Source organism: Pleurodeles waltl, chromosome 10 (genome assembly GCF_031143425.1).
Source record: "Pleurodeles waltl isolate 20211129_DDA chromosome 10, aPleWal1.hap1.20221129, whole genome shotgun sequence".
NCBI lineage: Eukaryota > Metazoa > Chordata > Amphibia > Caudata > Salamandridae > Pleurodeles > Pleurodeles waltl.
In genome coordinates this window covers 617,376,802-617,398,983 of record NC_090449.1, presented here as the reverse complement: position 1 = coordinate 617,398,983, position 22,182 = coordinate 617,376,802, and positions in this window count along the sequence as shown.

Genomic DNA, 22,182 nt, shown 5'->3' with positions numbered 1-22,182 from the left:
CGGGCCCCTGACACTAGCCTGGATGATGAACAGACCTCGACCTCCGCCGGTGCTAGTCGACAGGAGGCACCACCACAGGACAAACAGGCCACCACCTCCCCACACCCTACAGATAGAGAACCACCCTGCAAACGGTCCCTGAGATCCAGGAACAAGACAGAGAACATTGTCAAGACCCCCGCCAGGAAATAAGACCCCCCTGAATGTCACCCTTCTGTCCCACTATGTCACCCTGTCCATCTTTAAACTGCCATTGCTCCACTTCCTATGCCCCTTTGGACAATGCAACTGTGAAACAAATAGACTGGACTCTGCCATGGACCTCCACCATCACCCTAGCCCATTTTACAACCCCCTCTACTTATTTGCACAGGAATAAACACACTTCAATCACAAAACAATCTGTAGTCAGTCTGTGCTTTCACAAATGTGTTATTGCAATATCTATTGAATATAGCAATGTCAATGTACTTGATGACATACCAATGTAACACAGCTGTAGGCCAGGAGTAAACATAGCAGAGGGCACAAAGTGGGACCCAGATTTGTGAAATGGAAAGTCAAAGTGACAAGTCAGTGTCCATACACTGAGTGAAAATGACAGACTTATGCTAGCTCCAACAATGGTATGAGATGTGGGAAGCAGTGACCTCTTCTTATTGTGTCTCACTGGAAGTATTGCAAGATGATGTTGTTTCAGTTGTCGATATCTTCTTCTTCTGCCTCCTCTTCTTCACTGTCCACAGGCTCCACAGCTGCCACAAGACCACCATCTGGCCCATCCTCCTGCAGAAAAGGCACCTAGCGTCGCAAAGCCAGGTTGTGCAGCATACAGCAGTCCATGATTATCTGGCACACGTTCTTCGGTGAGTAGTTTAGGGAACCACCTGTTAGATGGAGGCATTGGAATCTGGCCTTCAGGAGGCCGAAGGTGCGTTGTATTATCCTCCTTGTTGGTCCATGTGCCTCATTGTAACGTTCCTCTGCCCTTGTCCTGGCATTCCTCACTGGGGTCAGTAGCCATGAGAGGTTGGGGTAACCAGAGTCACCTGCAAATGTTGAGGGACAACTGTTAGACACACACTAACCCTTATGGACAACCCCATACCCAGACACCTATGTCAACTGTATGGGGACCTTGGCCTCACATATTAGCCACACATGGTGCCTTTGGAGTTTCCCCATCACATAAGGGATGCTGCTATTCCTCAAAATGTAAGCATCATGCACAGAGCCAGGATACTTGGCATTCACATGGGAGGTGTACTGGTCTGCCAAACACACCATCTGCACATTCATCGAATGGTAGCTTTTCCAGTTTCTGTACACCTGTTCATTTCTGCGGGGGGGGACAAATCCACATGTGTACCATCAATGGCACCTATGATGTTGCGGATATGTCCCAGGGCATAGAAGTCACATTTCACTGTGGACAAATCCTCCACCTGAGGGAAAACGATGTAGCTGCGCATGTGTTACAGCAGGGCTGACAACACTCTGGACAACATGTTAGAGAACATTGGCTGGGACATCCCTGATGCCATGGCCACTGTTGTTTGAAAAGACGCACTGGCCACGAAATGGAGTACAGACAGGACCTGCACTAGAGGGGGTATCCCTGTGGGATGGCGGATAGCTGACATCAGGTCTGGCTCCAACTGGGCACACAGTTCATGGATTGTTGCAAGATTAAGGGGGTCATTCTGACCTCGGCGGTAAAAGCCGCTTACCGCCGGTCAGAAGGCTGCCACAATACCGCCGCGGCCGCGGTCAGCCGCCACGGACATTCTGACCCACAACTGCAAAACCTCCAAAAATCCGCCCTCCACTGCAGTCCGCCACATCAGCGGCCAGCGGTAAACTGGAGAAGACCAAACCTCCACCGCCACGCCAACAGAAATACGCCCATCCCATTATGACCCGCAAATCCACGCGGCGGTCATTCAACCGCGGTATTCCATTGGCGGTACACACCGCCGCGGTCAAAATACACACACCTTTACAAACCCCTACCACATTGGACAATTTGAAAGACACACACCTGAAACACATACACACACCACTCCCGCACATCCAATACCATATAAAACACACACCCACATCACCCACAAACCCCTACCAACAAAAACCAGAGACGAAGGAGAGAGAGACATATCAGAGAATAGATAGCCAGACACACAGAGGCACACCACAACATCACACACACCACATAGAAGCACAAAGCACCACACACCAACACACACATCATCACATACACCACCCCACACCTCATACACACCACCCCATGGCACCACAAAGGCACCCACGCTTTTCGGACCAAGAACTCCGGGTCATGGTGGAGGAAATCATAAGAGTGGAACCCCAGCTCTTCGGCTCACAGGTTCAGCACACCACCATAGCAAGGAAGGCGGAGCTCTGGCAGCGGATCGTGGAGAGGGTCAACGCGGTGGGACAGCATCCCAGAAATAGGGACGACATCCGCAAATGATGGAACGACCTACGGTGGAAGGTGCGATCGATGGTCTCGCGACACAACATCGCAGTGCAGAAGACTGGCGGGGGACCCCCACCCACTCCACCAGAATTCACAGCATGGGAGCAAGAGGTACTCAACATCCTGCATCCTGATGGCCTCGCTGGAGTACACGGAGGAATGGACTCTGGTAAGTACAAGGCCAACCACTTCACCCCCCCCAGCATGCTAACCCCCACTCTCACCCCAACCCCCCAGCACACATCCTCCCTGAGAATGTCTCTCCAGCACAACCCACCCAACACCAACCCCTGCATGCCATCCCCAAACTATAGACACCCATCACCTAAGGATGACCACTGCACATACCCACCCCCCCCCACAAAACACCCTCACAACACCTCCCCCAAGGGAATGCCAGCACTGGGGGACAAGGGCACCCATAAAACGCAAGCTAATGCACACACAGAAACAATAACCATACCCTCTTACCCCATGCAGGACCCGAACGACAACACACCGGTCAGGAGGGACCCGAAATGTCCATCCCACCCCCGGAACAGGCCCCTAGTGATGACAGCAGCTCTGTCGACCTGGACCCTGATGACCAGCCCGGACCATCGGGGACCTCTGGGCAGTCGGTTCCCCTCACCCAGACACAGGCCACTGCAGACCCAACCCCCTCTGGGAACAACAGCACAGCTCCCACCCAGCGGGCCCATGCCTCTGTCTCTAGGACAGGTCAAGCAGCGGTGTGCCTACCACTACAGGGCCCCCAGGGTAACCCACCAACCCAACAACAACAGGGACCTGGGGGCAGTGGGAGTGGGCACACCGTCCAGGGGACAGAGGCCCAGGGAAACAGGGCAACTCGGAGGGCTGCTGTGCGACAGGGGGGGGAGGAGAGGCCCAGGGAACCCACTCTCCAAGAGGCCCTCACCACCATCATGGCAGCCTACCACCACTCACAAGAGACGATGGCGACGGTACTGGCCAGGTTCCAGGAGATCCAGGCACAGCAGGAGCAACGCTACATGGGGTTCAGCGACCAACTCATCAACATCTCAACCGCTATGGGGAGCATAGTCCAGGCCCTGAACCGTATAGAGGACACGTTTTGGGACCATGTGGCATCACACAGGGCCCCTGTCACTAGCCAGGAACAGGAACAGCCTACCACCTCCGCCGGCGCTAGTGGACAGGAGGCCCCACCATAACGACAGCCCACCAGAACCCCACCTCCTGCTGAACAACAACCACCCCGCAAAAGGAGCCTGAGATCAAAAAAACCGACAGAGTAGGATGTCAAGACCCCCGCCAGCATCACATACCCCCTGAAGTCCTCCCACTGTTCAACATTGCCACCCTGTCAAACCTTGAACTGCCCCTGCTCCATCCTGCCACAGGCATATGGACAATGCACCTGTGAGACTGAGAACTGGACTCTGCCATGGACATTACTCCACCCCCACCCATCACTGTTTCACTATCATGTACCAATATCTATGCACTAATAATAAATCACACATTGCACTGAAATCAATCAGGACTCAGCCTGTCTTATTTACAAATGTATGACACATTACATATCAGTTACGTATTTTTAACATTGTGAATTACACATACCGAGGTAACTTAGCATTAGTCCATGGGCCAACCAAGCCGAGGTCACGCAGTGGCTCATACAGCACAGAAAAGGGAAGGGAAATTCAAACATCATGTTTATAGTTCTGGGGGGAAATCGACAAAGTTGAGATGCAGGAGGCTTTCAGGAAATGTAAAATGGCATGGGTGATTATTACCTGTGTGCTACTGGAAATACTGTTCTATTACTCTGTCCCTGTTGTCTGTGTCGTCCTCTGAGTCTTCCTCCTCTTCACTCTCCGCAGGCTCCACAGCTGCTTCAACACCACCATCTGCACCATCCTCCTGCAGGAAAGGAATCTGACGTCGCAATGCCAGATTGTGAAGCATACAGCAGGCCACGATGATATGGCACACCTTCTTTGGTGAGTACATCAGGGATCCCCCTGTCATATGCAGGCACCTAAACCTGGCCTTCAGGAGGCCAAAGGTCCTTTCGATGATCCTCCTAGTTCGCCCATGGGCCTCATTGTACCGTTCCTCTGCCCTGGTCTGGGGATTCCTCACTGGGGTCAGTAGCCAAGGCAGGTTGGGGTAACCAGAGTCACCTATTAGCCACACACGTTGTCTCTGTAGCTGCTCCATCACATAGGGGATGCTGCTATTTCGCATAACATACGCGTCATGCACTGACCCTGGGAACTTGGCATTTACATGGGAGATGTACTGGTCAGCCAAACAGACCACCTGGACATTCATCGAATGATAACTTTTTCTGTTTCTGTACACCTGCTCATCGTCTTTTGGGGGTACCAAAGCCACATGGGTCCCATCAATGGCACCAATGATGTTGGGGATATGTCCAAGGGCATAGAAATCACCCTTCACTGTAGGCAAGTCACCCTCCTCTGGGAAAATGATGTAGCTCCGCATGAGTTTCATCAGGGCAGACAACACTCTGCTCAAAATCTTTGAAAACATAGGCTGAGACATTCCAGATGACATGGCCACTGTTGTCTGGAATGACCCACTTGCCAAAAAATGGAGGACTGACAAAACCTGCACCAGAGGGGGAATCCCTGTGGGTTGGCGGATGGGGGACATCAGGGCTGGCTCCAGCTGGGCACACAGTTCATGGATAGTGGCACGGTCAAGTCTGTATCAAAGTATTATATGGCGTTCTTCCATTGTCGACAGATCCACCAGCGTTCGGTACATACGAGGATTCCTCCTTCTCCTCGCAAGTCCCAGCGGACGGTGCCTAGGAAGGACAACATGGAGCACAGAGTCAGGCAAACCACAGGTACGTACAGACAGCTTGCACAGTTAAAGAATGGCAATGGGTTGAAAGGCGTTTATGTGTGGCAATGCAAGGCCTAGGCCTGTGTGTCGCAGTCAAAATTAAGCCATGTAGGCCCTTGAAATGGCGGCTGCCTGACCTGTGAAGTGGGACAATGGGATGTGAGGTCAATGCGCTGGCGGGGCACACCGTGGCGGTAGGCGGTCGAAGACCGCGGCGCAAAGCCGCATTGGTTAACATTTAACCCTATGGGTTTCAGGAGCCAATGACGATGTGCGCCGGCGGTCGCGGTACGCACCGCCGCGGTACGCACCGCCGCAGGCGTGACCGCCATTTCCTAGCTGATTGATCACTCGAGACCTGATCATCCACAGGAGAGGACCTATACTGCAAGTGCTGCTGTGACCTCGGTCTGGAAGTGACAATGGCTGCTGCGACTGGGGAAAGGGCCCCTGCCTTCACGTCTGAAGAGTTGGAGAAGCTCGTGGATGGGGTCCTCCCCCAGTATGCGCTACTCTACGGTCCTCCAGACCAACAAGTGAGTACACCGTGTGCACATGGAATGGGCTATGCCTGTGTGGATTGGGGTGGATGTAAGTTGGTGGGGTGGGGGGCGAATGAGGAGTGCAACGCACGACAGATGAGAGCATGTGCCATATGGCAAAGTTGGTGGGGGGGGGCCAATCACATCTAACATGCAGGTCATTGATGATTTCCTCCTTTCCACCCTGTACATGTCAAATAGGTCAGCGCCCATCAGAAGATCGAGATTTGGCGTGCCATCGCCAAGGAAGTCCGGAACTTGGGGGTCCACAACAGACGGGGCACCCACTGCCGCAAGAGGTGGGAGGACATCCGCTGCGGAACAAGGAAGACCGCAGAAACACTGCTGGGGATGGCCTCCCAACCTAGGAGGGGTGCCAGTCGCACCATGACCCCCCTGATGTCCCGGATCCTGGCGGTGGCCTACCCTGAATTGGATGGGCGCTTTAAGACATCACAGCAGACACAAGGGGGTGAGTATCAGCACATTCTCCTATCTTTCTGCGCAGTGGAGGCGTCTGGGTGGGGGAGGAGGGCTGTGGGTGACATTAGGCCAGGGCGCTTTCTGTAGTGTAGTCCTCTCCCTTAGGCATGGCCCTGTGCCCCCGGCCCCCACCTCTGTAGGGTGACAAGTACAGCCATTGATGGTCCAGCATCACCCATGTGCGCGTTTGACGTCTCTTGGCCTGTTGTCCTAGTCAGTAGTACTGAGTAGTGTACCCCGAATGCGCGGCTTAGTGCATGAGGCTCCTGTGTCTGTCCTCTCCGCCAACGGTGTTGACATTGCATGCACTCAACCTGGTCTTCTTTTTTCTCCCCCCACCCTTTCTCTTCATCTTCTTGTGCATGTGTGCATTAGCATCATCAGGCGGAGGAGATTTGGCATCGGAGCACGAGGGAGCTGCAGGACACAAGGCCCCGGTGGGCCCAGGAACAGACACCGAGGGCACCAGTGATCCGGAGGGCGAGGGGAGCACCACAACGGGGACCGGTGGTGACACCAGCGACTCAGACACGTCCTCGGATGGGAGCTCCCTAGCGGTGGCGGCAACATCCGGGCCCCCCGCCTCTACAGGTGCAGCCGCCACCCAGCGCACCAGCACCGCCCTCCCAGCAGCCCCTCAGCCTACGCTCCGTGCCCGCTTGCCCAGGAAGGCGCGCGTCTCCTTCGCCCCAGGCACCTCAGCCCCTGCCCCTGTTGCCCCTGCTGCCCTCAGTGCGGAGCTCATTGACCTGGTGAGGACGCTCATTGTTGGGCAGACGACCCTTTTGAATGCAATCCAGGGTGTGCAAAGGGAGGTGCAACAGAGCAATGCGTACCTGGAGGGCATTCATTCGGGTCAGGCTGCCCATCAACGAGCGTTCACTGCTCTGGCCTCAGCACTGACGGCAGCCATTGTCCCTGTTTCCAGCCTCCCTCTTCTTACTGCCTCCAGCCTGTCTCTGTCTCCTGTTCCTCAGCCTATCCCATCCACACCATCAGACCAGCCTGCACACACATCAACACCAAGAGCAGCTCATCCAGACACAAGCACCACAGATCCCACAAACACTCACCCAAGCAACACACAGATGCAGACATTCCAGCAGTCACAACCACCTCTGTGTCCCCCGCCTCCTCGTCTCCCTCCTCCCTCCCTGTGACGTCTACACTCACACCTGCATGCACCCCAACATCAGCCAGTGCTTCCATCACCACCTCACCCTCCAGGACAGTCCACACTCGTGCAGTCACCACCCCCACTGCATTTACACGTCCCCTCTGTCCTCTCCCACTGTGTCTGTCACCCCCTCTTCCAAGACACACAAACGCAGGCAGCCACCCACCCAACAGACATCCACCTCACGACAGCCTACAGCACCAGCACCTTCACCCAATGACAGCACACCTGACTCTCCTACAACCACATCCTCTTCCTCCACTCCCATCACCACTTCTCCTACCCTTTACCTTGGACCTAAAAAGCTTTTCCTGGCTAATCTTGACCTCTTTCCCTCCGATGAGCTCCCCCCTCCATTTGCAAAGAGTCCCAAGAGCACCGCAGCCACCACCAGCCCAGCTTCGAGTGTCACTGTTGTGCATGGGTTCTGGAGTCCACCCTTTGCCAGCAGTGACACATCGATCAGCAGCAAGGACACGTCCAGCCCCCCCCCGGCAAGAGGACCCGGATAAACAAGGGGCGCCGTGCGAGGACTGACAGGGCTGCCCCCAAGGAGCAATGTGCGGCCACTTCACCAGCCACACCATCTAGGGGAGGCAAGGGCCCGAGAGCCCCATCAAAGGAGCGGAAGGGCAGCAGGAGCGCGGAGAAGGTGGACCCCACATGTCACATCCCAGCTGGGAAGGAGGACACTAAAGAGGCCAGGAGTCCGTCCCCGAAGGGTCCAGAAACGTCACGGTCCGAGGGCGACTGAGCAGGGAGTCCAGGCCAGGTCTGGCTCCCTTGACCTGCTGGATGAGCACCGCTGAACAGGGCCCGCGGTGCAGAAGAGCACCGCTGAAGAGGGCACCCGCCGTGAAGATAGGCACCGCTGAACAGGGCCCGCGGTGCAGAAGAGCACCGCTGAAGAGGGCCCCGCCATGAAGATAGGCACCGCTGAAGAGGGCCCGCGGTGCAGAAGAGCACCGCTGAACAGGGCCCGCGGTGCAGAAGAGCACCGCTGAACAGGGCCCGGCCGTGAAGATAGGCACAGCTGAAGAGGGCCCCGCCGTGAAGATAGGCACCGCTGAAGAGGGCCCGCGGTGCAGAAGAGCACCGCTGAACAGGGCCCGCGGTGCAGAAGAGCACCGCTGAACAGGGCCCGCCGTGAAGATAGGCACCGCTGAAGAGGGCCCCGCCGTGAAGATAGGCACCGCTGAAGAGGGCCCGCGGTGCAGAAGAGCACCGCTGAACAGGGCCCGCAGTGCAGAAGAGCACCGCTGAACAGGGCCCCGCCGTGAAGATAGGCACCGCTGAAGAGGGCCCGCCGTGCAGAAGAGCACCGCTGAAGAGGGCCCCGCCGTGAAGATAGGCACCGCTGAACAGGGCCCGCGGTGCAGAAGAGCACCGCTGAAGAGGGCCCCGCCGTGAAGATAGGCACCGCTGAAGAGGGCCCGCGGTGCAGAAGAGCACCGCTGAACAGGGCCCGCGGTGCAGAAGAGCACCGCTGAACAGGGCCCCGCCGTGAAGATAGGCACCGCTGAAGAGGGCCCCGCCGTGAAGATAGGCACCGCTGAACAGGGCCCGCGGTGCAGAAGAGCACCGCTGAACAGGGCCCGGCCGTGAAGATAGGCACCGCTGAAGAGGGCCCCGCCGTGAAGATAGGCACCGCTGAAGAGGGCCCGCGGTGCAGAAGAGCACCGCTGAACAGGGCCCGGCCGTGAAGATAGGCACCGCTGAAGAGGGCCCCGCCGTGAAGATAGGCACCGCTGAAGAGGGCCCACGGTGCAGAAGAGCACCGCTGAACAGGGCCCGCGGTGCAGAAGAGCACCGCGGAACAGGGCCCCGCCGTGAAGATAGGCACCGCTGAAGAGGGCCCCGCCGTGAAGATAGGCACCGCTGAAGAGGGCCCGCGGTGCAGAAGAGCACCGCTGAACAGGGCCCCGCCGTGAAGATAGGCACCGCTGAAGAGGGCCCCGCCGTGAAGATAGGCACCGCTGAAGAGGGCCCGCCGTGCAGAAGAGCACCGCTGAAGAGGGCCCCGCCGTGAAGATAGGCACCGCTGAACAGGGCCCGCGGTGCAGAAGAGCACCGCTGAAGAGTGCCCCGCCGTGAAGATAGGCACCGCTGAAGAGGGCCCGCGGTGCAGAAGAGCACCGCTGAACAGGGTCCGCGGTGCAGAAGAGCACCGCTGAACAGGGCCCCGCCGTGAAGATAGGCACCGCTGAAGAGGGCCCCGCCGTGAAGATAGGCACCGCTGAAGAGGGCCCGCGGTGCAGAAGAGCACCGCTGAACAGGGCCCGCGGTGCAGAAGAGCCCCGCTGAACAGGGCCCCGCCGTGAAGATAGGCACCGCTGAAGAGGGCCCCGCCGTGAAGATAGGCACCGCTGAAGAGGGCCCACCGTGCAGAAGAGCACCGCTGAAGAGGGCCCCGCCGTGAAGATAGGCACCGCTGAGGAGGGCCCGCCGTGCAGAAGAGCACCGCTGAAGAGGGCCCCACCGTGAAGATAGGCACCGCTGAAGAGGGCCCCGCCATGAAGATAGGCACCGCTGAAGAGGGCCCGTGGTGCAGAAGAGCACCGCTGAACAGGGCCCGCGGTGCAGAAGAGCACCGCTGAACAGGGCCCCGCCGTGAAGATAGGCACCGCTGAACAGGGCCCCGCCGTGAAGATAGGCACCGCTGAAGAGGGCCCCGCCGTGAAGATAGGCACCGCTGAAGAGGGCCCGCCGTGCAGAAGAGCACCGCTGAAGAGGGCCCCGCCGTGAAGATAGGCACCGCTGAAGAGGGCCCCGCCATGAAGATAGGCACCGCTGAAGAGGGCCCGCGGTGCAGAAGAGCACCGCTGAACAGGGCCCGCCGTGAAGATAGGCACCGCTGAAGAGGGCCCGCCGTGCAGAAGAGCACCGCTGAAGAGGGCCCTGCCGTGAAGATAGACACCGCTGAACAGGGCCCGCAGTGCAGAAGAGCACCGCTGAAGAGGGCCCCGCCGTGAAGATAGGCACCGCTGAAGAGGGCCCGCGGTGCAGAAGAGCACCGCTGAACAGGGCCCGCGGTGCAGAAGAGCACCGCTGAACAGGGCCCCGCCGTGAAGATAGGCACCGCTGAAGAGGGCCCCGCCGTGAAGATAGGCACCGCTGAAGAGGGCCCGCGGTGCAGAAGAGCACCGCTGAACAGGGCCCGCGGTGCAGAAGAGCACCGCTGAACAGGGCCCCGCCGTGAAGATAGGCACCGCTGAAGAGGGCCCCGCCGTGAAGATAGGCACCGCTGAAGAGGGCCCGCCGTGCAGAAGAGCACCGCTGAAGAGGGCCCCACCGTGAAGATAGGCACCGCTGAAGAGGGCCCCGCCGTGAAGATAGGCACCGCTGAAGAGGGCCCGCGGTGCAGAAGAGCACCGCTGAACAGGGCCCGCGGTGCAGAAGAGCACCGCTGAACAGGGCCCCGCCGTGAAGATAGGCACCGCTGAACAGGGCCCCGCCGTGAAGATAGGCACCGCTGAAGAGGGCCCCGCCGTGAAGATAGGCACCGCTGAAGAGGGCCCGCCGTGCAGAAGAGCACCGCTGAAGAGGGCCCCGCCGTGAAGATAGGCACCGCTGAAGAGGGCCCGCCGTGCAGAAGAGCACCGCTGAAGAGGGCCCCGCTGTGAAGATAGGCACCGCTGAAGAGGGCCCCGCCGTGAAGATAGGCACCGCTGAAGAGGGCCCGCGGTGCAGAAGAGCACCGCTGAACAGGGCCCGCGGTGCAGAAGAGCACCGCTGAACAGGGCCCCACCGTGAAGATAGGCACCGCTGAAGAGGGCCCGCCGTGCAGAAGAGCACCGCTGAAGAGGGCCCGCCGTGCAGAAGAGCACCGCTGAAGAGGGCCCCGCCGTGAAGATAGGCACTGCTGAAGAGGGCCCCGCCATCTCAAGCACCGCTCCGCTGGGCCCTTCTTCTCAAGCACCGCTCCGCTGGGCCCTTCATCTCAAGCACCGCTCCGCTGGGCCCTTCTTCTCAAGCACCGCTCCGCTGGGCCCTTCATCTCAAGCACCGCTCCGCTGGGCCCCGCCGTCTCTGCACCGCTCCGCTGGGCCCTTCCTGTCAAGCACCGCTCCGCTGGGCCCTTCCTGTCAAGCACCGCTCCGCTGGGCCCCGCCGTCTCTGCACCGCTCCGCTGGGCCCTTCCTGTCAAGCACCGCTCCGCTGGGCCCTTCATCTCAAGCACCGCTCCGCTGGGCACCGCCGTCTCAAGCACCGCTCCGCTGGGCACCGCCGTCTCAAGCACCGCTCCGCTGGGCCCTTCTTCTCAAGCACCGCTCCGCTGGGCACCGCCGTCTCAAGCACCGCTCCGCTGGGCACCGCCGTCTCAAGCACCGCTCCGCTGGGCCCTTCATCTCAAGCACCGCTCCGCTGGGCACCGCCGTCTCAAGCACCGCTCCGCTGGGCCCTTCATCTCAAGCACCACTCCGCTGGGCCCTTCTTCTCAAGCACCGCTCCGCTGGGTCCTTCATCTCAAGCACCGCTCCGCTGGGCCCCGCCGTCTCTGCACCGCTCCGCTGGGCCCTTCCTGTCAAGCACCGCTCCGCTGGGCCCTTCCTGTCAAGCACCGCTCCGCTGGGCCCCGCCGTCTCTGCACTGCTCCGCTGGGCCCTTCCTGTCAAGCACCGCTCCGCTGGGCCCTTCCTGTCAAGCACCGCTCCGCTGGGCCCTTCATCTCAAGCACCGCTCCGCTGGGCACCACCGTCTCAAGCACCGCTCCGCTGGGCCCTTCATCTCAAGCACCGCTCCGCTGGGCACCGCCGTCTCAAGCACCGCTCCGCTGGGCCCTTCTTCTCAAGCACCGCTCAGCTGGGCACCGCCGTCTCAAGCACCGCTCCGCTGGGCACCGCCGTCTCAAGCACTGTTTATGGTTCACTGTGCCCACCATGCCTCCTCCTTGACCAGTGGAGACTGTCATCCACCTGATGGACTGTGGCTTTGCACTCCCCAGGATGGTACAGTGGGCAGCCCACCCACTGTAGAGACATTGAGAGACTGTGGCTTTGCACTCCCCAGGATGGTACAGTAGGCAGCCCACCCACTGTAGAGACATTGAGAGACTGTGGCTTTGCACTCCCCAGGATGGTACAGTGGGCAGCCCACCCACTGTAGAGACATTGAGAGACTGTGGCTTTGCACTCCCCAGGATGGTACAGTGGGCATGGTGGCTCCTCGTGGATCTGGCGTCGTGGACTCATGTGGCTGTGGTGCCCCCCCCTTCCCTTCCCCCTGAGGTGCCTGTAGTTTTTACATCTGATGCCCCTGCAGTGTTCTCTCCAAAGGACTCAGGTCTCCTGTGTGGGCTTTGCCCTTGTTTCTCAAAACTTTGGCCCACGGACATGATGAATTCGTAGGATGTGCAGGACTTGTTACTTCAGTTATACACTGATGTGTATATCATTTGTTTTCTTGTAAATATCTTTGATGGTTGTACGATCATTTTCAGGAGCTTTTTGATACATAAATATTTATTCCAAATTTGATTATGTCATAGCATTTTTCAGGGGTGTTGGGTGGTGTCACTGTGACTTGTTGCTCTGCATTGGTGTGTACATAGTTGGGGGGGGGGTCGCATATGTGTGTGGCCGTAACCTTTCGTTCTCCCCCTCCTGTGTGTCGTAGGTGCAGTACTCACCGTTGTCGTCTGTGCCGGACTTCGTACTCGTGGTAGATGAGAAGGTAGACGAGAGCAGGTAGGATGTTTAATTCGGGTTCCATGCTGTCCTCCTTCCTCCTGGAGTGCGTAGTGGTGTGCGTTTTCCCGTTCGTAGTCTGTTTCCGCCGTGTTTTTATCGGCGGTGCTCCCGCCCCGGAAAAGGTGGCGGATTGGTGAGTTGTGATAATGTGGGCGGTACATTGTCTGCCGCCTGGCTGTTGGCGGTGACCGCCGCGCTGTTTGTTTGTACCGCCGTGGCGGTCGGAGTGTTAAAATGGCTGTCTGTGTTGGCGGTTCCCGCCAGGGTCAGAATTCCATTTTTTTGACCGCCAGCCTGTTGGCGGGTTGGCCGCCGCTTTAACACCGACCGCCAGGGTTAGAATCACCCCCTAAGTCTGTATGTGATTATGATGTGTCTCTCTTCCATTGTCGACAGGTCCACCAAGGGTCTGTGCACCGGAGATGTGCCCTATGGAGAAGAACAGCGAGCAGAGAGTCATCCAACACTGAGATATCACAATGTGTTATTTTCAGAAACGTTAGTAATCCGCAATGTGCTGGTATCTGTCTGTATTCCCGGCCTAGATAGGTGTGACGCAGTTTTAATACATCCCATGTGGCCCCCTGAAATGGCGGCTGCCTGACCTGTAAGGGCGGAAAGGGGATATGAGGTAACTGCGCTAGCGTTGTACACTGTCGCGGTGGGCGGTTGAAGACCGCAGCGCAATTCTGCATTGATTAACATTGGGCCCTATGGGTCCCAGGAGCCAATGACGATGTACACCGGCAGTGACGGTATGCACCGCTGCGGACATGACCGCCATTTTCTATCTGTTCACTCACTTGATACTTGACCTTCAACAGGAGAGGACCTACACTGCAAGTGCTGCTGTGACCTGTGTCTGGAAGCGACAATTGCTCATGTGTCTGGGAAAAGGACCCGTGCCTTCACTTCGGACGAGTTGGAGAAACTAGTGGATGGGGTCCTCCCCCAGTACACGCAACTGTACGGTCCTCCAGACAAACAGGTGAGTACACTGTGAGCATGCTGCATGGGCAATGCCTGCTTTGAGTGGTGTGGATGGAAGATACATGGGGGGGCTGAGGCCTGCATGTGTGGATGGTGAGTGTATGTGCATCAGGGCATGGGTGGGAACTGGTGGGCAATGAGTATGACGGTCCGGATGGGTGAGTAATTTCCTTTCCCCCTGTACCATTCCTCTAGGTCAGCGCCCACCAGAAGAAGGGTATTTGGCGTGCCATCGTCAAGGATGTCCGGACCCGCGGGGTCTACCACAGACAGAGCACCCACTGCCGTAAAAGATGGGAGGACCTGCGCCGCCGGAGCAAGAAGACGGCAGACGCCCAGTTGGGGATGGCCTTCCAACGTGGAAGGGGTGCCCGTCACACCATGACCCCCCTGATGTCCCGGATCCTGGCGGTGGCCTATCCGGAGTTGGATTGGTGCTTGATGGCATCACAGCAGCCACAAGGGGGTGAGTACACTCTCATTCAGCTGACTCTGCACGCATTACAAGGTGTCTGGGTGGGGGAGGTGGGCAGTGTGTTCCCCTAGGCCAGGGCGAACTTGGTAGGCAAGTTCCCTTGTGAGGCAGGCTATGTGGCACCCCAACCCCACTAGTGGTAAGAGCCATCTACACCTTGTCAGGCTCCTGTGACTTCCAGGTGTGCAGCAATTAGGCTTAGGCCTCGTACCCCATTGTCAGGTGAATTTTCTAGGAACTGTTAGTGCATGGCGTAGTGCTGAGGGATGCTCCCTGTGTGTTGTGTCCACCAACGGTAGTGGTGTTGCATGCACTGAACATGTTTTTCTTCTGTCACCCCCCCCCCCCCTTTTTGTGGTCTCCCTGTTCTTGTGTGCAATAGCATCATCAGGCGGAGGAGCAGTGGCACCGGAGCAGGAGGGAGCTGCAACCCACTTGGCCCTGGAAGGTGAAGCAACGGAGTCTGAAGCCATCAGTGGGACGGAGGGTGAGGGGAGCTCCACGGCGGGGACAGGAGCATACACCAGTGACATCAACTCCTCCCCTGATGGGGGCTCCCTTGTGGTGGCGGGCAACTCTGTGCCCACCGCATCAACAGGTACCGCCGCCACCCCTCCTACCAGCACCGCCCTACCAGCAGTCCCTCAGCATGTGTCCCATGCCCGCTCACCCAGGAGGGTGGGCATCTCCTTCGCCCCAGGCACCTCAGGCCCTGCCCCAGTCAGCCCTGCTGCCCTCAATGAGGAGGCTATTGACCTCCTGAGATCTCTCGCTGTTGGGCAATCTACCATTTTGAATGCCATACAGGGTGTTGAGAGGCTTTTGCAACAAACAAATGCATACCTGGAGGGCATTCATTCTGGGCAGGTGGCCCAACAGAGAGCATTTCAGGCTCTGGCCTCAGCACTAATGGCAGCCATTGTCCCTGTGTCCAGCCTCCCCCCTCCAACTTCCTCCACCCAGACCCAATCCCCTGTACCTCAGCCTATCCCAAGCACACCATCAGACCAGCATGCACACACATCAACACACAATAGTGGACATGGCAAACTAAGGCACCACACATCCCACAGGCACTCACACAAGCACCATCCCCATGCAGACACAGCAACATCCAGTGCCTCCACTGTGTCCCCCTCTTCCACGTCCTCCTCCTCCTCCCTCCCTGTCTCGTCTCCACTCACACCTGCATGCACTACATCCTCAGCCACTAACTCCATCACCAGCACGCCCATCACCACACACCGCTCACGTGCAATCACCATCCCCACTACCATTCACACATCCCAAGTGTCCTCTCCCAGTGTGTCTGTGAGCCCTCCTCCCAAAGTACACAAACGCAGGCAGTCACCCACCCAACAGCCATCCACCTCACAACAGCCTCCGGCCCATGCACCTTCACCCAAATTCAGCAGACATACACCTCCTACAACCACTACCTCTTCCTCCACTCCCAAACCCCCTCCATCTTCCCGCCCCAGTGTGTCTAAAAAACTCTTCCTGGCTAACATTGACCTCTTCCCTACATCTCCTCCCCCTGTCCTTTACCTAGGGCCAGGCTTTCCAGGTCCCAGCCCAGAACCTCAGCCACCAAATCCCCAGGCACAATGGTGCCAGCAACTGCGGGGTCATCGAGTGCGCCACCCATCAGGGCTGCCAGTGTGCCATGTAGCGAGGGCAAGGACATTCCGCCACCTGCTGAGGTGAAAAAGGTGCCCACATCCCGGAGGGAGAAGCCGCACCTACCAGCCACCAAGGGCTCAACAAAAACAAAAGGGGATAGTGGAAAGACAACTGTGGCACCATCAAAGGTGGGGAAGGGACAAAAGCACAAAAGCAGGTCAGGAGATGGCACGGTGGCACCGACTGAGGGACCAGTGTCGCACCTTCTGTCCACGACCACACCAACCTGTACGGCGGCGAACATCGATAGCTGCCCTGCCACCACAACCACCACCTGCCCATCCACCTGCACCACCACCTGCACCACCACCTGCACTGTCACCTGCACAGCCACCTGCACAGCCACCGGCACGTCTACAGCCTCAGCGACAGTCCCCAGCCTCTTCCCCAGTGGGCAGCCGTCCGAGGCTGCAGGAGATGTCCTGCTGTGTCCCTCAGCAGGTGCTGACCCATGCACCACCGCCAGCAACGCCGCCACAGATACCGCAGCAAGCACCGCCACCAGCCCCGCGACATGCTCGGACAGTGGCACCACCCCTGACATGGCTACCATCTCCAGTGGTCAGTCGTCCGAGGCTGGAGGAGACTTCCTGGATCCTGGCCAGCTTCCATGAGGCATGACCTCCATCACTGTTTGCACCTGCAGGTAGAATGCGAAGCCACAGCAGTGTGGGGTATGTCGCTGCCTCCATGGCGTATCATGCTACCTGTATCTCGGTAATCTCATGACACACACACCCAGGTGAGGGAATTTCCCGCCACACTGCACATGGAGCACTCTGAGCACCATGCCCCCTCCGGAACCAGTAGAGATTGACATCCACTACCTCAGTCCTTGGCAGGATGAAGCACTCTTGGCACCAGGCCCCCTCCAGAACCAGTGGAGATTGACATCCACTACCTCAGTCCTTGGCAGGATGAAGCACTCTGGGCACCATGCCCCCTCCAGAACCAGTGGAGATTGACACCCACTACCTCAGTCCTTGGCAGGATGAAGCACTCTGGGCACCAGGCCCCCTACAGAACCAGTGGAGATTGACATCCACTTGAGAGACTGGTTTAGCACTCGCCAGGATAAAGCAGTGGGCAAACCACCCACTGGAGAGACTTGAGAGACTGTGGGTTTGCACTCCCCAGGATAAAGCAGTGGGCAAACCACCCACTTGAGAGACTTGAGAGACTGTGGCTTTGCACTCCCCAGGATAAAGGAGTGGGCAAACCACCCACTGGAGAGACTTGAGAGACAGTGGCTTTGCACTCCCCAGGATAAAGCAGTGGGCAAACCACCCACTTGAGAGACTTGAGAGAATGTGGCTTTGCACTCCCCAGGATAAAGCAGTGGGCATGGAGCCCCCACATGCAGCAGTGGTGTCGTGGGTTCATCTGGCCAAGGTGCCCCCCTCCCCCTGAGGTGCCTGTATATTTTCAATCTGATGACCCAGCAGTGTTCTCTCCGTTTCCAGTCAGGTATCTTGTGTGGGCTTTGCCCATGAAGTTTGGGCCCAGTGGTCCACAGACAATGGTTGGTACACTATCCGGACTTGTGTGGTTGGTGTACATCTATGTATATACTAAATTTTGATTTTTGACTATCAAATGTTTCATGATTACAATCGTTACAATCATTTCCTTTTGTCCTTGCATTCTTCCAGGTGGTGATGGGATGTATATGTAATGTTGCTGCATTTGTTTGTGTGTATGTTTTTGTAGGTGAGGGTGGGGGTATTGCGTGTTGCGTGTGTGTGTCACTCTCTTTTCCCTCCTCCCTACCCTGTGTTCTAGGTGCAGTACTCACCGTGGTCGTCAACGGCATCTGTCCTGCTCCTGATAGACCAGGAGGAAGAGCAGCATTGATAAACACCTGTAGTTCGGGCTCCATGGCGTCCTAGTTGCTCGTTGGGTGTCAAGAGGTGAGTGGTTTCCCTTCGTGTACTGTTTCTGCCGTGCTTTTGATAGCGTTGGTACCGTCCCGGAAAAAGTGGCGGATAGGTCTCTTGTAATAGTGTGGCCAGTACTTTGTCCTCCGCCTGTCTGTTGGCGGTTACCTCCGCGGTGTTTGTTTCTACCGCCGTGGCGGTCGGATTGTTAAAGTGGCTGTCTGTGTGGGCGATTTCCGCCATGGTCGTGATTCCCTTTTTTTTACCGCCGGCCTGTTGGTGGTCTTACTGCTGCTTTAACATCGACCGCCAGGGTTGTAATGAGGGCCTTTGTCTCCTATGTTAAGCCTTGTTGCTCGTTGCCAAGCTACCAAGGTTTGAGCTAAGGTTACTTAATTGACCCTAACTGAACCTGATGGGGGTTAGTGGCCTATTGCTAAGTGTAGGTACTTACCTGCCCTTACCAACAATCCACTTTCCAACAGTTGTTTTGTGTTGGTACATGAAGTTGGCATTTTTTGAGGCACTTCCTACGGAGGCTCAGTTGTTCATAGCATATGTTTTGTACATCAGCATTATGATGGACGTGTTCTTATGTGTATGTCCTGACCCTACTTTACTATTTGTTTTTAGCATCAGCACTGGCAGGTAAAGGAGATGGGGCACAGCTAAGTGGGAAGCTTCTGGCAGTTGACTTCTGGTCAAGGCACCACAGACAGCGAGGGACCCAGTGGCCTGGAGGGTGAGGGGAATGCCACAGGGGAGACCATATTTTCCACTTCATCTTCAGAATCCTCCTCCAGCGGCCACTCCCTAGTGGTGGCGGACCCATCTGGGGCCCCCCCAGTACCATCTCTGTCCACCACCCCCTGTTCTATCACTGTTCTCCCTGTGGCTCCCCACCCAGTTGGCCCTGCCTACTCACCCATGAAGGTGGGCATCTCATTTGCTACAGGCACCTCTGCCCCAGCCCCTGTTAGCCCTGCTGTCCTCAGTGAGGATTCTATTGACCTCCTGAGGTCGATCTCTGTGGGTCAGCCCACCATTGTGAATGCCATCCAGGGAATGGCAAGCCAGATCCAACAGTGCAATGCATTTCCTGGAGGGCATTCACGGTGCAATGGCTGGCCTACAGAGATCTTTCAGGCTCTGGCCTCCACACTGAAGGCCCTTGACTCCTGTCCCCCCTCCATCTTCCTGTTCCCAGTCCAAATCCCCCCTTCCCTGACCCAGCCAAAGCACACAGACAGATTTGCAATCATCCACCTCAACAGACAAGGGAAGCACACACAAAGGCACAACAAGACACAGGCATGCACATTAAGAACATCCACCTGAACACACATCAATAGTCACAACCTGTCCTGTCACCTTCTTCAGCCTCAGGATCACAGGTACGAAACCAGGCACACCTGCAGACACCATATCAACATTCACTGATCTATCCACCACACCCATCCCACCCACTGACACCACCACAGCAGACCTTCAGACATCCACCCCAGTCACCACACCCGCAGACTCCACAGCCACAGACACTCGTACATGCAGCACATCTACCATACCTGCAATCACCACCCCAACAGACAGCCACCCACCCACCACGGCATCCCCAGTACCTCCACCCTCCTCAGCCCAAGACATATAAATGCCCTCTCTCACCCACCCAACAGACACCCACCACACACAAGCCCACCTCCCCTAAAAAAGCACCCAAGTAATCCATACCTACACAATATACAGCCACTCGCTCACCCTCCACACCCAAACCCCCTTCTGATGACCATCCCCATGTGTCTAAGAAAGTCTTCCTATGTAATCTTGACGTTTTTCCTACTCTGCCCTGTGACACCCCAAAAGATCACTCACCCTCCCGAAGGCCATCCCTTCCACCTCCAATGCCTCCCCTACCCCCATGCCAGCATCCATGCCCCTCCCCCACCAAGAAGAAGTCCACCCCTCCCAAGTACTTTCCCCCCTCCCAAACCCAAACCTAAAGCCACTCCTCACAATTCCAAGCCCAAACCCTCTCCCCTGCCACCCCCCAATGTCCCATGAGGTGCCTGGCTGCATCCTTGATGCCGCTATCTGTGGTGGATACATGGCAGCCAGGAGTCAAGTTGGGGCACCTTTTTGTGCCTTTGGTGCTTATTGCACTATTGTGGACTGGCCAACGGTCTTGGTCCATGACATTTGTCTTTTTTATGACATTAAAGCCAAACAGTTCTTGGTTTATTGGTTACATCTTTGTCCTGCATTTGATTTAGTGGATGTATATTGTTCCTGGCTGACATAGGTTGAGTGTAAGTATTTGTGTGAGTATGCTGTTTGCAGATCCATGTGCGGTGGTTTGATGTGTGTGGGTTGGTTTGTGTGCCGTACTGTGGTCCTCCAAGGGAATGGTATGTGTAGTGTGTTAGGTTTGTATGTGTATCATAACTGTTGTTGTCATGGTATTGTGTTGTGTTTCTTGTGGTGTGTGTTTAATGTGGTTATGTGCAATGTGGACATGTATGGTGTATGCCTTGTACCCTGATGTGGCTATTGTGTACATGTGTTGTGTGTTGTGGAGTTTTGTCAGTGCAGACATGAAGTGTGTTGATTAGTGCTTTTTTGCTTTGCATTTTATTCATGTGACTGTTTAAGTGTGTGTACCTCAGGGCTGCCTGGTGTTTTGTGTGGTGTCTGGAGAGTTTGTATGCTTTCTACACTTCCCCTTCATACATATGTATGCCTGTGCAGTACCGTTGTTATTGGTAATGCTTGTCAATGAGTTGTGAATATGGCCAGTTCATGTGGATATGTATTTTTTGGGCCTTGTTGTAAATGACGTGTCCCCGTATGGGCTCCTTCCATGTGTAGTCTTGCTGATGTCATCGCTGCTGCACTGGTCTTGATGTGGTGTACCGCTTTGTGTGTTTGATATATTTGTGTGTGTGTGTATTGTGCATGGCTTAGTCGATCCTATGTGCTCTGTGTGTGTGAAGTGTGTGTCGATTGCTGTGTGGTTTAGTGGAGGTGTTTTGTATCAATGATGAGACATGAATGTATATGTGTGTTGTATGTATGTCTAGTCAGTGGCAAGTGTTGTGTTCAGGTATGCAAATTGTATTTGTATGTGTTCAGTAGCTGTGTTGTTGTTGTGAATTTGTATGTTGTTTGGGGTTGTGCGACCCTTGGCCTACGTTGTGTTGCTTTGTGTATCTGTGTGGTATTGACGTGTAACGTATGTGTGTGTGTGCAGGCTGACATGTGTGTTGTGTATGTGTGGTATTCCTTGATGCTTTATGTGAGTGTGTGTCAATGTGCTGTGAAGTGTGCATGCAGCCCCTCGCACCACCCTCATTATGTTATGGTTTGTTACATAACAATTTTTTACATTTCATAGTTAACACAGATGAATGTGTGTTTACTCACGGTTGTTGTCATCCTCGCCTGCGTGGATTCCTTTGTCTTTCTGCGAGCAGGAGCAGTGAGATGATGTCTAGGTGTGGATCCATGGTGGCTCTGGATGTGCATGGCTTCTTTGAGGTGGGTGTCTCCCTTTGTACTGTTCGGTTTCGCCTCCTGATATGTGGTGGTTGGTCCGTGGCGGTTACATTGGTGGTGTACTACTTTGTAATGGGTCCGGCAGAAACATGGTCTCTACCAGCCTGTTTGTGGGTCTGACAGACAGTGGTGGTCTGTGCTGGCTTGCAGTGCCAGCTGACTGCTGGTGGTTTTCTGGGTGCACTTCCGCCAGTCTCTTAATATGGCGGTCCGCTCCGCCAACCTGAGTGCAGTTGGACTGCCACCGCCAACATGGCGGTCATAGGACTGCCAAATTCACAATCAGTCCTATGCTTCAATGAATAAATGCCATTTTATGCTTTAATAACTTAAGGAAATTTATAATGAAGCTATTTA